Source organism: Nycticebus coucang, chromosome 2, assembly GCF_027406575.1.
Source record: "Nycticebus coucang isolate mNycCou1 chromosome 2, mNycCou1.pri, whole genome shotgun sequence".
In the NCBI taxonomy this organism is placed as follows: domain Eukaryota; kingdom Metazoa; phylum Chordata; class Mammalia; order Primates; family Lorisidae; genus Nycticebus; species Nycticebus coucang.
The window spans coordinates 110,771,146-110,784,477 of NC_069781.1; positions in this window are offsets into that span (position 1 = coordinate 110,771,146).

Here is a 13,332-nt window from a genome sequence, read left to right on the forward strand (position 1 = left end):
AGGGGCTCAGTGTGTGGTGCTGTGTGGCAGCAGCCTTCCACCCCCGTGAGAGGATACGACCTAGGCTCTCCGGCCATGTCTGTGCTTGCTGTCAAAGCCTCCTCACTAGCACTTCTCTTCCTGAGCCCAGCAATCAGGAGACGAGGGTGAACCCTGCTGTTGGGGGCTTTCAGTCCATGCGCATGGCCATGGATACCACTCCACTGTGCCTCATCATGACCCAACTGGGCGGCACCATCACCCCCACCTTGCAGGAGGAGAAACTGAGGCCCACAGGCAGCTCAGGGACAAATTCACAGAACTGCCCAAGATGCGTGATCTCGCGTGCAATGAGATCTACCTGTTTCTCTTACTTTTCTACCCTCTTTGCTTTTACTGTGAGTACGGAAACATTAAAAAAAAAAACACTGTAGTATCCAATCTCTGGGATCCTACATTCTGCTGATCAAGATAAGCAAGATTTCAGATGTTTTCCAATTCACCTTTTCCAACAACTCCAGCAGGAAAAAATGTGTTGAATCATACATAACTTAAGATGGATCGGCAACAAAACAATAAAATAAATTTGTCTTCATCTGTATCTATGGGGAAAGTTTTCAAAGACAGAAGCTAAAGCTGAGTGCTAATATTAACAATGGGTTTGCAAACTCAAGGTCAAAGCTTCCTTCCGTCAAATGCTAAAGAATGAGAGGACAAAGCCCAGAGCGTCCTGGGCAAGCCTTGGGAATGATGCTCACGTGGGGAGTCAGGAGTGTTCCATGGTGAACACCAGGCCACTAAGCCACTCACCAAAATAGCAACAAACTTTCCAGCAACTCCAGTGTCTTTAAAAGCTGTATAATACCCAAATCCACAATTATCCTTGAGAAACTCTGCTGCCCCACCTTAATTTCCCATCAAAGCTGTACCTCTACCAAGCCTATTACTCACTTGGCATGTTATGAATAAAGGAAGGAAATTTAAACAAGCTTGGGAGGTGGTATCTCCCTTTTCCATTCTCAGCCCAGAAAGACATTTTTTCCTTTGTTGCTATTTGTTGTGGGAAAGAAGAGTGTAGAAGTTGCTGGGTCAATTTTCAGCCAGCACCTCATCGGAAACAGATACGACTTTCTTTGGAAAACAGCCTAACAACTGCAACTCTGTGTGGAGAAGGACAGGAGCTACTCACAACCTCTGTAAGGGCAGAAAGAACGGAGCTGGCTCCAGCTGGCTGGGGAGAGACACCTCAAATGGCCTTGAACAGGCCAGCTTGGACATGGCCCACCTGATGTCTGGGTTGTGCCCAGACGTCTAGTCTACCCACCGTTTGAGGGTAAGATAAAGTACCTGGTGGCTCAGGCCAGACTGAGAGTGTCTATGGGTGGCCAGCTTTGCTTTTTCTCTGCTGTCAGCCCAGGTGAGTCTGAGGCTGGAGGGAATGAGTCTTTGTGGGCAGCGTCTTTTATAAAAACACCACCAGGGATTCTGATCAGTGCCAGGCATTTCTGGGTCCAGCCATGGCTTGAGCCCTCTGCAGCACCCTCATTCTCCTGTGTGTTAGAGGTGCTGACCATGTGCCCAGAGAAGTTCTGCAAGGCCGTCATGGCTTGGTGCCAACATTAACCAACTGCTGTTGCCCTCAGTGGCTCTGTAGATAGTACTAGCCACTCCATGTATGAACCAGGGCAATCTTCCTGCCCACCAGCTGCCCTTCATCTATAGTCGTGAATCTCTGTGGACCAGTCCTTACCTAGTAGTTACAGTCATATGTGGAGTGCTCACAACTGTGCAAGGCTGAGCCGTGGTCCCCAGATGCACAGCCTGGGGTCCACTTAGATATTCTTTCATCTGACTCACCAAGGAAGAGAAATTCAACATGTTTGTATGGGTGTCCTTTAAAATCAACAATAAACTTAACTCTGATGACCCCAAATAACAAATGATGCAGATTTTGGACCAAGAATTAAAGAAATGCAAACAATAGGGTCCCGACAGATTTCTAACTATCCATCCATCTTTGGCAATCACTCCTTTGCTTTATGGAGCCCTCACACCTTACTGGAGCCTGAAAGCCCATGCTGGAGCTCCTGGGAATGGTTCCACTCCTGCTGCTGGCTTTGCCAAATGTTAAAATTAACGAGGGCCCTTCCCCATCCCACAGACATTTGCCACAACCCTCCTGTGCAAAGGGCCTTCCTGCCACTGAGAGCCAAACTCCCCCCAGCTCCAGAAGAGACTTTCTGGGCACACCCCAACCCAACCACGAGGCTCCTGGGGTCTGTGACCTCTTCTCTGAGTGACAGAATGCCTCTGCCTTCCCAACAGGTATCTGGCTGCTATGTCTATGCTAATGAACTCCCCAGCCCAAATAGATCCCTGAGATAGACATTTTTCTAAATCCCTAGTTTGTGCCAGATACACTTCATTAAAGGAAACAGGCATTTTCCACAAAATTTAAACATACGTTAAAAATAATTGATCAAGATTTGGAGGAAGTCAGGTCTGCACCGGCAGGTGCTTGTCGTTTGTCATATAGAGGCTCTGTTGTGACTTGTGGCAGCCTTAAGTAGATGTGGTGTGGGGTTCAGAACTATTTTTTTTGGTGGGGGGGACAAAAGTCTCATTTTGTTGCCCTCAGTAGAGTGCTGTGGTGTCATAGCTCACAGCAAACTCAAACTTGTGGGTTCCCAAAACAGTGGGAAAGGTTTTTCACTAGGAGGTTGAAGGCTGCCCGCCCTGCCTGGCTGCTGTGCTCCAGGCTATACTGGGACTGAGTGTCTGGGGGGCTGAGCGTCTGCGGGTGCTGAGCATCTGGGGTGGGGATGAGTGTTTGGGGGCTCTGTCTGGTACCATGTGTCTGGGTGTGTTTGTGTTCAGAGCCAGCCACTTGCCCTGTCCTCTCCAGAGATGGACCGTGCTCTGGGACTCTAGCTGTGGCTGGCCCACCCGTCCTGGGTGAGGCCTGTCTCCAGGCGCGTCTGGCCCTCCCTTGTCCCTATCTCTGTCTTCCTTTAGTTACAGTGGCATCAGTTTAGAGTAGATGGAAATTGTTCTTTCATGAAGCTGGACTTGTCACTGGAGTCTGAGGGCTCAACTCAGCTCCAGACAAGCTTAAGACTCGGTGCTGCAGGCTAGTGTGTGTGGGGACACAGCCTGGATGCTGCAGAGCCCTGTTGGCTGCAGATTGTGACAAGACTGCCAAGAAAGGGCCAGTAGGGTGGGAACTTGGCAGGAGGTGGTCTTATAGGGGTGGCTCCACAGAGAGGTGAGATCTGAGACTGGCCCCAGATCAGCAGGTGCAGAGACGGCCAGAGGAGGCAGAGCAGAGGGCCTGGACCTCTAGGAGCAACACCCAGAGGTGATTCTGCCAGAGGGGCCATCTGAAGGCTTGGGCAGCCTCTAGGGGCATTGAGTGATTCACCCGAGGTTCAATGATGAGAAACAGAGCTGAAGAGCTGAAGCACAGCCCACTGACGGAGGGGACATGAAGGAGGCCCACCTGGGGCACGTACTCGAGGTACAGGTCATGGTTAGGACTGACATGGACTCAGGGTGTCCATCCAGTTCAGGTGCACAGTATGACACTTCTTAATACCTTCAGAGGCTGGGCCTGAATGCGGGGAGCCCACGTGTACAGTAGGGAGGGACGGGGACGCTCTGGAACAAGCTTCAAACACAGCCCTGAGGTTTTTTTTTTAAAATTCAATAAAGTTTTATTTTTCAAATATAAAGTTGGTTGGACCCGTTCATGCATCTCCAGCAGCTGGGGTTATCTCCACCCACTGGGGCGTCTCCACCCTTGGTATTTGTGGTGTAAATTACTTGAGCTCTGTGCTTTGAAACCAGCTTGATAAGTCCTTTACTAAGGAGCTCCTGAAGGGCTGGCCTGGCCAGGGAACCTCAAACCTTCAGCCTCTGAGAGACCACAGCTGGGGTGATAAGCTTATAGTTGGGAACTTCCTTACAGAGTTTGTCATATGTAGCTTTATCAAATAAGACTAGGTTGTTGAGCTTGTCCCTTGCCTCTGGACCACTTTTTCTTTTCAGCCTTACCCCCAGATTTGTTCACTGGGTCTTTGTATTTCTTGGCCAACTTTAGGGCATCTTTCTTCTTCTTGTCATCCTTGGGTGGCATTGCAAAGCTTGGAGAAGAATTGCCTCCATTGTAGCCTCGCTGGGTTGTCAGAAACACACAAAAAAGCACAGCTCTCAGCTATTTTTTAAATTAATTTATTTATTTATTTTTTTTTTTTGAATTATATTTACTCTTTTTTTTTTTTTTTTTTTTTTTTTTATTGTTGGGGATTCATTGAGGGTACAATAAGCCAGGTTACACTGATTGCAATTGTTAGGTAAAGTCCCTCTTGCAATCATGTCTTGCCCCCATAAAGTGTGACACACACCAAGGCCCCACCCCCCTCCCTCCTTCCCTCTTTCTGTTCCCCCCCCATAACCATAATTGTCATTAATTGTCCTCATATCAAAATTGAGTACATAGGATTCATGCTTCTCCATTCTTGTGATGCTTTACTAAGAATAATATCTTCCACGTCCATCCAGGTTAATACGAAGGATGTAAAGTCTCCATTTTTTTTAATGGCTGAATAGTACTCCATGGTATACATATACCACAGCTTGTTAATCCATTCCTGGGTTGGTGGGCATTTAGGCTGTTTCCACATTTTGGCGACTGTAAATTGAGCTGCAATAAACAGTCTAGTACAAGTGTCCTTATGATAAAAGGATTTCTTTCCTTCTGGGTAGATGCCCAGTAATGGGATTGCAGGATCAAATGGGAGGTCTAGCTTGAGTGCTTTGAGGATTCTCCATACTTCCTTCCAGAAAGGTTGTACTAGTTTGCAGTCCCACCAGCAGTGTAAAAGTGTTCCGTTCTCTCCACATCCACGCCAGCATCTGTAGTTTTGAGATTTTGTGATGTGGGCCATTCTCACTGGGGTTAGATGATATCTCAGGGTTGTTTTGATTTGCATTTCTCTAATATATAGAGATGATGAACATTTTTTCATGTGTTTGTTAGCCATTCGTCTGTCGTCTTTAGAGAAAGTTCTATTCATGTCTCTTGCCCATTGATATAAGGGAGTGTTGGCTTTTTTCATGTGGATTAATTTGAGTTCTCTATAGATCCTAGTTATCAAGCTTTTGTCTGATTGAAAATATGCAAATATCCTTTCCCATTGTGTAGGTTGTCTCTTTGCTTTGGTTATTGTCTCCTTAGCTGTACAGAAGCTTTTCAGTTTAATGAAGTCCCATTTGTTTATTTTTGTTGTTGTTGCAATTGCCATGGCAGTCTTCTTCATGAAGTCTTTCCCCAGGCCAATATCTTCCAGTGTTTTTCCTATGCTTTCTTGGAGGGTTTTTATTGTTTCATGCCTTAAGTTTAAGTCCTTTATCCATCTTGAATCAATTTTTGTGAGTGGGGAAAGGTGTGGGTCCAGTTTCAGTCTTTTACATGTAGACATCCAGTTCTCCCAACACCATTTATTGAATAGGGAGTCTTTCCCCCAAGGTATGTTCTTGTTTGGTTTATCAAAGATTAGGTGGTTGTAAGATGTTAGTTTCATTTCTTGGTTTTCCATTCGATTCCAAGTGTCTATGTCTCTGTTTTTGTGCCAGTACCATGCTGTCTTGAGCACTATGGCTTTGTAGTACAGACTAAAATCTGGTATGCGGATGCCCCCAGCTTTATTTTTATTACAGAGAACTGCCTTAGCTATACGGCGTTTTTTCCAGTTCCATACAAAACGCAGAATCATTTTTTCCAAATCTTGAAAGTATGATGTTGGTATTTTGATAGGAATGGCATTGAATAGGTAGATTGCTTTGGGAAGTATGGACATTTTAACAATGTTGATTCATCCCATCCATGAGCATGGTATGTTCTTCCATTTGTTAATATCCTCTGCTATTTCCTTTCTGAGGATTTCATAGTTTTCTTTATACAGGTCCTTCACCTCCTTCGTTAGGTATATTCTTAGGTATTTGATTTTCTTTGAGACTATGGTGAAGGGAGTTGTGTCCTTAATTAGCTTCTCATTTTGACTGTTATTGGTGTATACAAAGGCTACTGACTTGTGGACATTGATTTTATATCCTGAAACATTACTGTATTTTTTGATGACTTCTAGGAGTCTTGTGGTTGAGTCTTTGGGGTTCTCTAAGTATAAGATCATGTCGTCAGCAAAGAGGGAGAGTTTGACCTCCTCTGCTCCCATTTGGATTCCCTTTATTTCCTTGTCTTGCCTAATTGTATTGGCTAGAACTTCCAGCACTACGTTGAATAGTAAAGGTGACAGAGGACAACCTTGTCTGGTTCCAGTTCTAAGAGGAAAAGCTTTCAGTTTTACTCCATTCAGTAAAATATTGGCTGTGGGTTAGTCATAGATAGCTTCAATCAGTTTTAGAAATGTGCCACCTATGCCTATACTCTTCAGAGTTCTAATTAGAAAAGGATGCTGGATTTTATCAAATGCTTTTTCTGCATCTATTGAGAGGATCATGTGATCTTTATTTTTGCCTCTGTTAATATGGTGGATAACGTTTATAGACTTGCGTATGTTAAACCAGCCTTGCATCCCTGGGATGAAGCCTACTTGATCATGATGAATGACTTTTTTGATGATAAGCTGTAATCTATTGGCTAGGATTTTGTTGAGAATTTTTGCGTCTATGTTCATGAGTGAGATTGGTCTGAAATTCTCCTTTTTGTTTGGGTCTTTTCCTGGTTTTGGTATCAGGGTGATGTTTGCTTCATAGAATGTGTTGGGGAAGATTCCTTCTTCCTCAATTTTCTGGAATAATTTCTGCAGTACAGGAATAAGCTCTTCCTTAAAGGTTTGATAGAATTCTGGAGTGAAGCCATCTGGACCAGGGCATTTTTTGGTTGGAAGCTTTTTTATTGTTTCTTTGATCTCAGTGCTTGAAATTGGTCTGTTCAGGAGCTGTATTTCTTCCTGGCTGAGTCTAGGGAGAGGGTGTGATTCCAAATATTGATCCATTTCTTTCACATTGTCAAATTTCTGGGCATAGAGTTTCTGGTAGTATTCAGAGATGATCTCCTGTATCTCTGTGGGATCAGTTGTTATTTCCCCTTTATCATTTCTGATTGAGGTCACTAGAGATTTTACTTTTCTATTCCTCGTTAGTCTGGCCAATGGTTTATCTATTTTATTTATTTTTTCAAAAAACCAACTCCTTGTTTCATTAATTTTCTGAATGATTCTTTTGTTTTCAATTTCATTGATCTCTGATTTGATTTTGGATATTTCTTTTCTTCTACTGAGTTTAGGCTTAGATTGTTCTTCTTTTTCCAATTCCATAAGATCTCTTGTGAGATTGTTGATGTGCTCTCTTTCAGTTTTTCGAATGTAGGCATCTAAAGTGATGAATTTTCCTCTCAAAACTGCTTTTGCAGTATCCCACAGGTTTTGGTAGCTTGTGTCTTCATTGTTGTTATGCTCAAGGAAGTTAATGATTTCCTGTTTTATTTCTTCCTGCACCCATCTGTTATTCAACAGAAGATTGTTTAGTTTCCATGCCTTTGGGTGGGGTCGAGCATTTTTGTTAGAGTTGAGTTCCACCTTTAGTGCCTTATGGTCTGAGAAGATACAAGGTAAAATTTCAATTCTTTTGATTCTGTTGATATTTGTTTTGTGTCCCAGGATATGATCAATTTTGGAGAATGTTCCATGGGGTGATGAGAAGAATGTATATTCTTTATCTTTGGGGTGGAGTGTTCTATATGCGTCTATCAAGCACAGTTGTTCTAGAGTCTCATTTAAGTCTCTTATATCCTTGTTTAATTTCTGTTTAGAGGATCTGTCCAGCTCTGTAAGAGGAGTGTTAAAGTCCCCTGTTATGATGGTATTATCAGATATCATATTGCTCAGACTGAGTAAGGTCTGCTTCAAGAATCTGGGAGCATTTAAATTGGGTGCATAAATATTTAGAATTGAAATGTCTTCTTGTTGTATTTTTCCCTTGACCAATATAAAGTGACCATCTTTGTCTTTTTTGACTTTAGTTGCTTTAAATCCACATGTGTCTGAAAATAAGATTGCAACTCCTCTTTTCTTCTGAATTCCATTTGCCTGAAAAATTGTCTTCCAACCCTTGACTCGGAGCTTTAATTTGTCTTTTGAAGCCAGGTGTGTTTCTTGCAGACAGCAAATGGATGGCTTGTGTTTTTTAATCCAGTCAACCAATCTATGTCTCTTCAGTGGGGAATTCAAGCCATTAACATTTATTGAGATAATTGACAAGTGTGGTAGTATTCTATTCGTCTTATTTTGTGAGAGTCCATTGCTTAGTTTTATCTTTTGCATCAGTGTGGAGGTTAGGTTCTGTCCTTTAATTTCTGAATTCTTACTTTGCTGCTGATCCATTGTGGTGGTCAGTGTGCAGAACAGGTTGAAGTATTTCCTGTAGAGCTGGTCTTGTTGTGGCGAATTTCCTCAATGTTTGTATATCTGTAAATGATTTGATTTCTCCGTCAATTTTGAAGCTTAGCTTAGCAGGGTACAGAATTCTGGGCTGAAAATTGTTCTGTTTAAGTAGATTAAAGGTAGATGACCATTGTCTTCTTGCTTGGAAAGTTTCATTAGAGAAGTCTGCGGTCAATCTGATGGATTTGCCCCTGTAGGTCAACTGGCGCTTACTCCTGGCAGCTTGCAGAATCTTTTCTTTGGTCTTGACTTTGGACAGGTTCATCACAATGTGTCTTGGAGAAGCTCGGTTAGAGTTCAGGCGACCTGGGGTCCGATATCCCTCTGAAAGCAGTGTGTCAGAATCTTTGGTGATGTTTGGGAAATTTTCTTTTATAATATTCTCTAGTATGGCTTCCATTCCTCTGGGGCATTCTTCTTCCCCTTCTGGAATTCCTATAACTCGTATGTTGGAACGCTTCATAAAGTCCCATAATTCTGACAGTGAACGTTCTGCTTTCTCTCTCTTCTTTTCTGCCTCTTTTACTATCTGAGTTATCTCAAAAACTTTGTCTTCTACCTCTGAAATTCTTTCTTCTGCATGGTCTAACCTGTTGCTGATACTTTCCATTGCATCTTTAAGTTCCCTGATTGACTGTTTCATTTCCTTCAGCTCTGCTATATCCTTTTTATATTCTTCATATCGTTCATCTCTTATTTGATTCTGTTTTTGAATTTCTTTTTGGTTATTTTCCACTTTATTAACAGTTTCCTTCATTGTTTCCATCATTTCCTTCATTGTTTTCAACATGTGTATTCTAAATTCCCTTTCTGTCATTCCTAACATTTCTGTATAGGTGGAATCCTCTGCAGTAGCTACCTCTTGGTCCCTTGGCGGGGTAGTTCTGGACTGGTTCTTCATGTTGCCTGGAGTTTTCTGCTGATTCTTCCTCATGGGTGATTTCTTTTATCTGTTTACTTGCCCTAATTTTCCTTTCAATTCCTCTTGCTCTTTAAGTTCTTGTGCCTGTGGACTAAGGGTTACAGGACCAGAAGGGTGAGAAGGTTTAAGAGCAAAAAAGCGATGAAAGAAATGAGGACCGAGTGATAAGAAAAAGAAAAAAAAATGAAAAAAAAGAAAAATAGAGAAAGGAGAGTGGTTGGGTGAAAGGAATATTGACAAAAAGAAGAGAGGCACAGAAAGAGGGAGACAGAGCAATATAGGTGTACAGTAGGGTACTTTGATACAACCTTAAAAAAAAAAAAAAACACCTTCTGGGGGTGCCAAGTGGGGTGGTTCCCTTGAGGTCAGCAGCTCTTTGCTAACCTGATCAGACGCAGTACCCCACCTCCACCAAGTAGAGAGGAAAGACAAAAATGCTATAAATCAAACCAAAACGAGCAAACAGAAAACCTTACGGGATAAAATTGGCTGGAAAAACCAAATAATAGTGGTAGAAACACTAACAAAAATGAAGTTCTGATTATTGAAATAGGCAGCAATGGGAAATTATAATTAAACTAGAAAAATTGAGAAAGAAAAAGGATCTGTATGGAAAAGGTTGAACTTAAAAAACAAAACAACAATCTAGAACGTCAAAATAAACCAAAAAAACAACCAAACCAAAAAAAAAAACCAAACAAACAAACAAAAAAAAACACACACGCAACCAAAAACAAAGCAGTATGTATATGGAATTGAATATTGTCTGGGCAACACGTGGTCTTCTGGGGTATGAGATGTTAATCACAGTTCTGATACGACTGGAGGCTGCTAGTTTCTCGAACCCCAGCAGGTAGACACCCTAAATCTCTCTTCAGCCCACTTAAAAGGCACTTTGAACTTGTTCACTTACTGAGCAGAAGCTTTCTCAGGGAAGTGCTTGTTGCTGGAATCACTGCTGGAGTGGCTATCCACTTACCCTGCGTGTCAAAACTGGTCTCCCTCTGCCCCCGAGGGTTAGGGCTGCAAGGCGGCTCAGACCCCGCCCTTAGGCTACTTGGTCGCTGGGTTACCAGCTCCCACCCAATTCCAGCTCTGCGACCCTGAGGGCGGAGCTTGCCAGGGCAGATCGCTCACAATGTCTGCCTATGACCCAGAGCCAAACTCTATTAGCTCCGTCTGGCTCAGCGGCTCAGACTGGGGCCCTAGACAAAGGCCAAAGTTCTCCGCACTCCCGCTCAGGCTCTCCCCAAGGCAGTTCAGCTGAGTGCCAAGTCCAAAGACACCAAAACAGTTCACAGGTAAGGCCTTTCTGGTTTGCAGTCTCGCTGCTACTGAACTTACAGTTGCGGGCGGGTTTAGGCGGATTGAACACACGCGACCACTTGCCGGTTTTCCACTGTTTTAGTCCTCCTCTTGGGGTCCAGAAGTCTCTCGCTGACTCCCTGTATCCTCTCAGGGGTGATGATAGGCAGATCCCACCAGCCAGAGATGCCTGGAGTCCTATATCCCCAGACTCACGGTGCCCAGATGCAAGGAAGCTGTTACTCGGCTGCCATCTTGCTCCACCCTCAAATTAATTTATTTTTATTGTTAAATCATAGCTGTGTACATTAAGATGCACCTTAGATGTGGCCCCACCCATTACCCTCTCTCCACCAAAACCTTCCCCCTCCCTTCCCCTTCCTTGGCCCTTTCCCCATAGTCTTGTGCTATAGTTGGGAGCTATTATTATTATTATTATTATTAATGTTTTTGGCCGGGGCCAGGTTTGAACCTGCCACCTCCGGTATATGGGGCTGGCACCCTACTCCTTTGAGCCACAGGCACTACCCCTATTATTATTATTATTTTTTTAGTATGCATTTAAAATCATTCCTTTATTATTACTTTTTTTTTTTTTTTTTTTAGAGATAGAGTCTCACTGTACCGCCCTGGGGTAGAGTGCCATGACGTCACACGGCTCACAGCAACCTCCAACTCCTGGGCTTACGCGATTCTCTTGCTTCAGCCTCCCGAGTAGCTGGGACTACAGGCGCCCGCCACAACGTCCGGCTATTTTTTTGTTGCAGTTTGGCTGGAGCTGGGTTTGAACCCGCCACCCTTGGCATATGGGGCCGGTGCCCTACTCACTGAGCCACAGGCGCTGCCCTATTATTACTTTTTTACATGAGTAAGCTGCATGTCAACTTGTGCTGTGGGACAGTAACTAAGAAACTAATACACTATGTGTTCTCCAGGCAGACTTGCATTCACTTGTCATTTATTTTTTCCCAAGGCCCAGGGAAGATGTAAAAGTGGGTCTTCAGAAAGTTAAGATTTTAGTAAGAGTTTCCTTCCAACTCCAATCATGCTTTTACTTTATAACCACATAATCCTGTCCTAAACTCATGCCATCCTCCTTATGGTTTAAAGCTGCATCAGATGTGGAATGTAAATGTCTTAGCACAATAACTAAGAAAATGCCAGGAAGGCTATGTTAACCAGTGTGATGAAAATGTGTCAAACGGTCTATGAAACTAGCGTATGGTGCCCCATGATCACATTAATGTACACAGCTATGATTTAATAAAAAAAAGGTAAATCTGCATCAGAGACTCGTAGTGAGGGTGAGCCCCTAACCAAGCCCACAGGATTACTCACCTGGGCTCTGGTCATAACCACAGACCAACAATCAGGAATCAAGACAGGGCACACAGGGCAAGGGGCAGCCCCCATTTTAGTGGTGCATGTACACAAAATAATCCTCTTTTAATTTAGAAAAGAATTAATGTCACAGAATGTTTCCCTACAAAAGATATGTAATAAGGTAATAATGTTAATAAAATATCTATTGCTAAAGCAAGGCTTTCATCGATAAGCTTCGAGAACTTTGAAAGAGGAAAATCAGCCCTTAGTTTTAGGCTTGTCTGAGTCGAGTCCCCACCCTCCAGTGACAAGTCCAGCTTTTTGGAAGAGCAATCTCGATCTAGTTGATGGTAACTTAAGGAAGACTGAGGCAGGGGAAAGCAAGGGCCGGGGCACGTCCTTAGATAGGCTTCACCCAGGGCTGGTGGGCCAGCCCCAGAGAGCCCCAGAGCAATGCCCTAACCCTGGAGAGGACAGCGTGGGCTGCTCATTCCCTTCAGGAGGAGTACCTGACTGTCACGGTCACCTGGCCTGGGCTTACCTCACCCAAGCTTCTGCCTTAAAGCTGAGCAACCCCAGACCCTGAGAGCTTACCAACTGGACACAGGGTCTTGAGCCAGACCTCCATCAGCAGCTGCCTGGCCTGGGACAGACTATGTCACTTCTCTGTGCTTCAATTGCCTCCCCTGAGCGGTGGGGACAACAAGGGCTATGCTTATGTCCTGGGGTCACTGTGTGGTTTAAACAGGGAAGTGCAGAGAAAGCATTGCAGGGAAATGCTGTGAATGGTCACCATTGCCTTAATGAGGGCAGTAAGTCCCCTTGTCACATTATTCACAACATAGCTTCCTGGAGGAAAGATGTGCAAGTGGACGTCCTCGGGAGGACCTGAATGCACCTCGCAGGTGCTTCCTCAGGACACGGATGGCAGTAAGAGCAGGAAGTGTCCGGTTACCTCGTTTCTCTTTGTGAAGCGTCTGAAGTCCTTTCTCCTGTCATGTAATCGGTCTGCACACGTGCTCCGCTCCGTGGACGCGGGCAGCGGAATGCCTTCCTGCTCCTACCTCCCGCGCTCTCCGGAATGCCTTCTCTGCAGCCCCTGGGGAATCTGTCTGCCCAGTCCCTGTGTCGTGGCTCCTGAGCTGAGGCTCCTGCCTTCAAGGTCCTGGATTTGTGCTTTAAGAATGGGGGGAGGTGCCTCGGTGCTAACCTGCTCCTGCGGCACAAAGGCCCTCTCCAGGACCAGTAGGGCATCGTATTGGGGAAAGAGGATGGAGGTTTCAGCAGAAACTGCTCTGCAAGTAGGGGGAGGCGCAGGCCTTTCTGCAGGTTTCTGCCCAT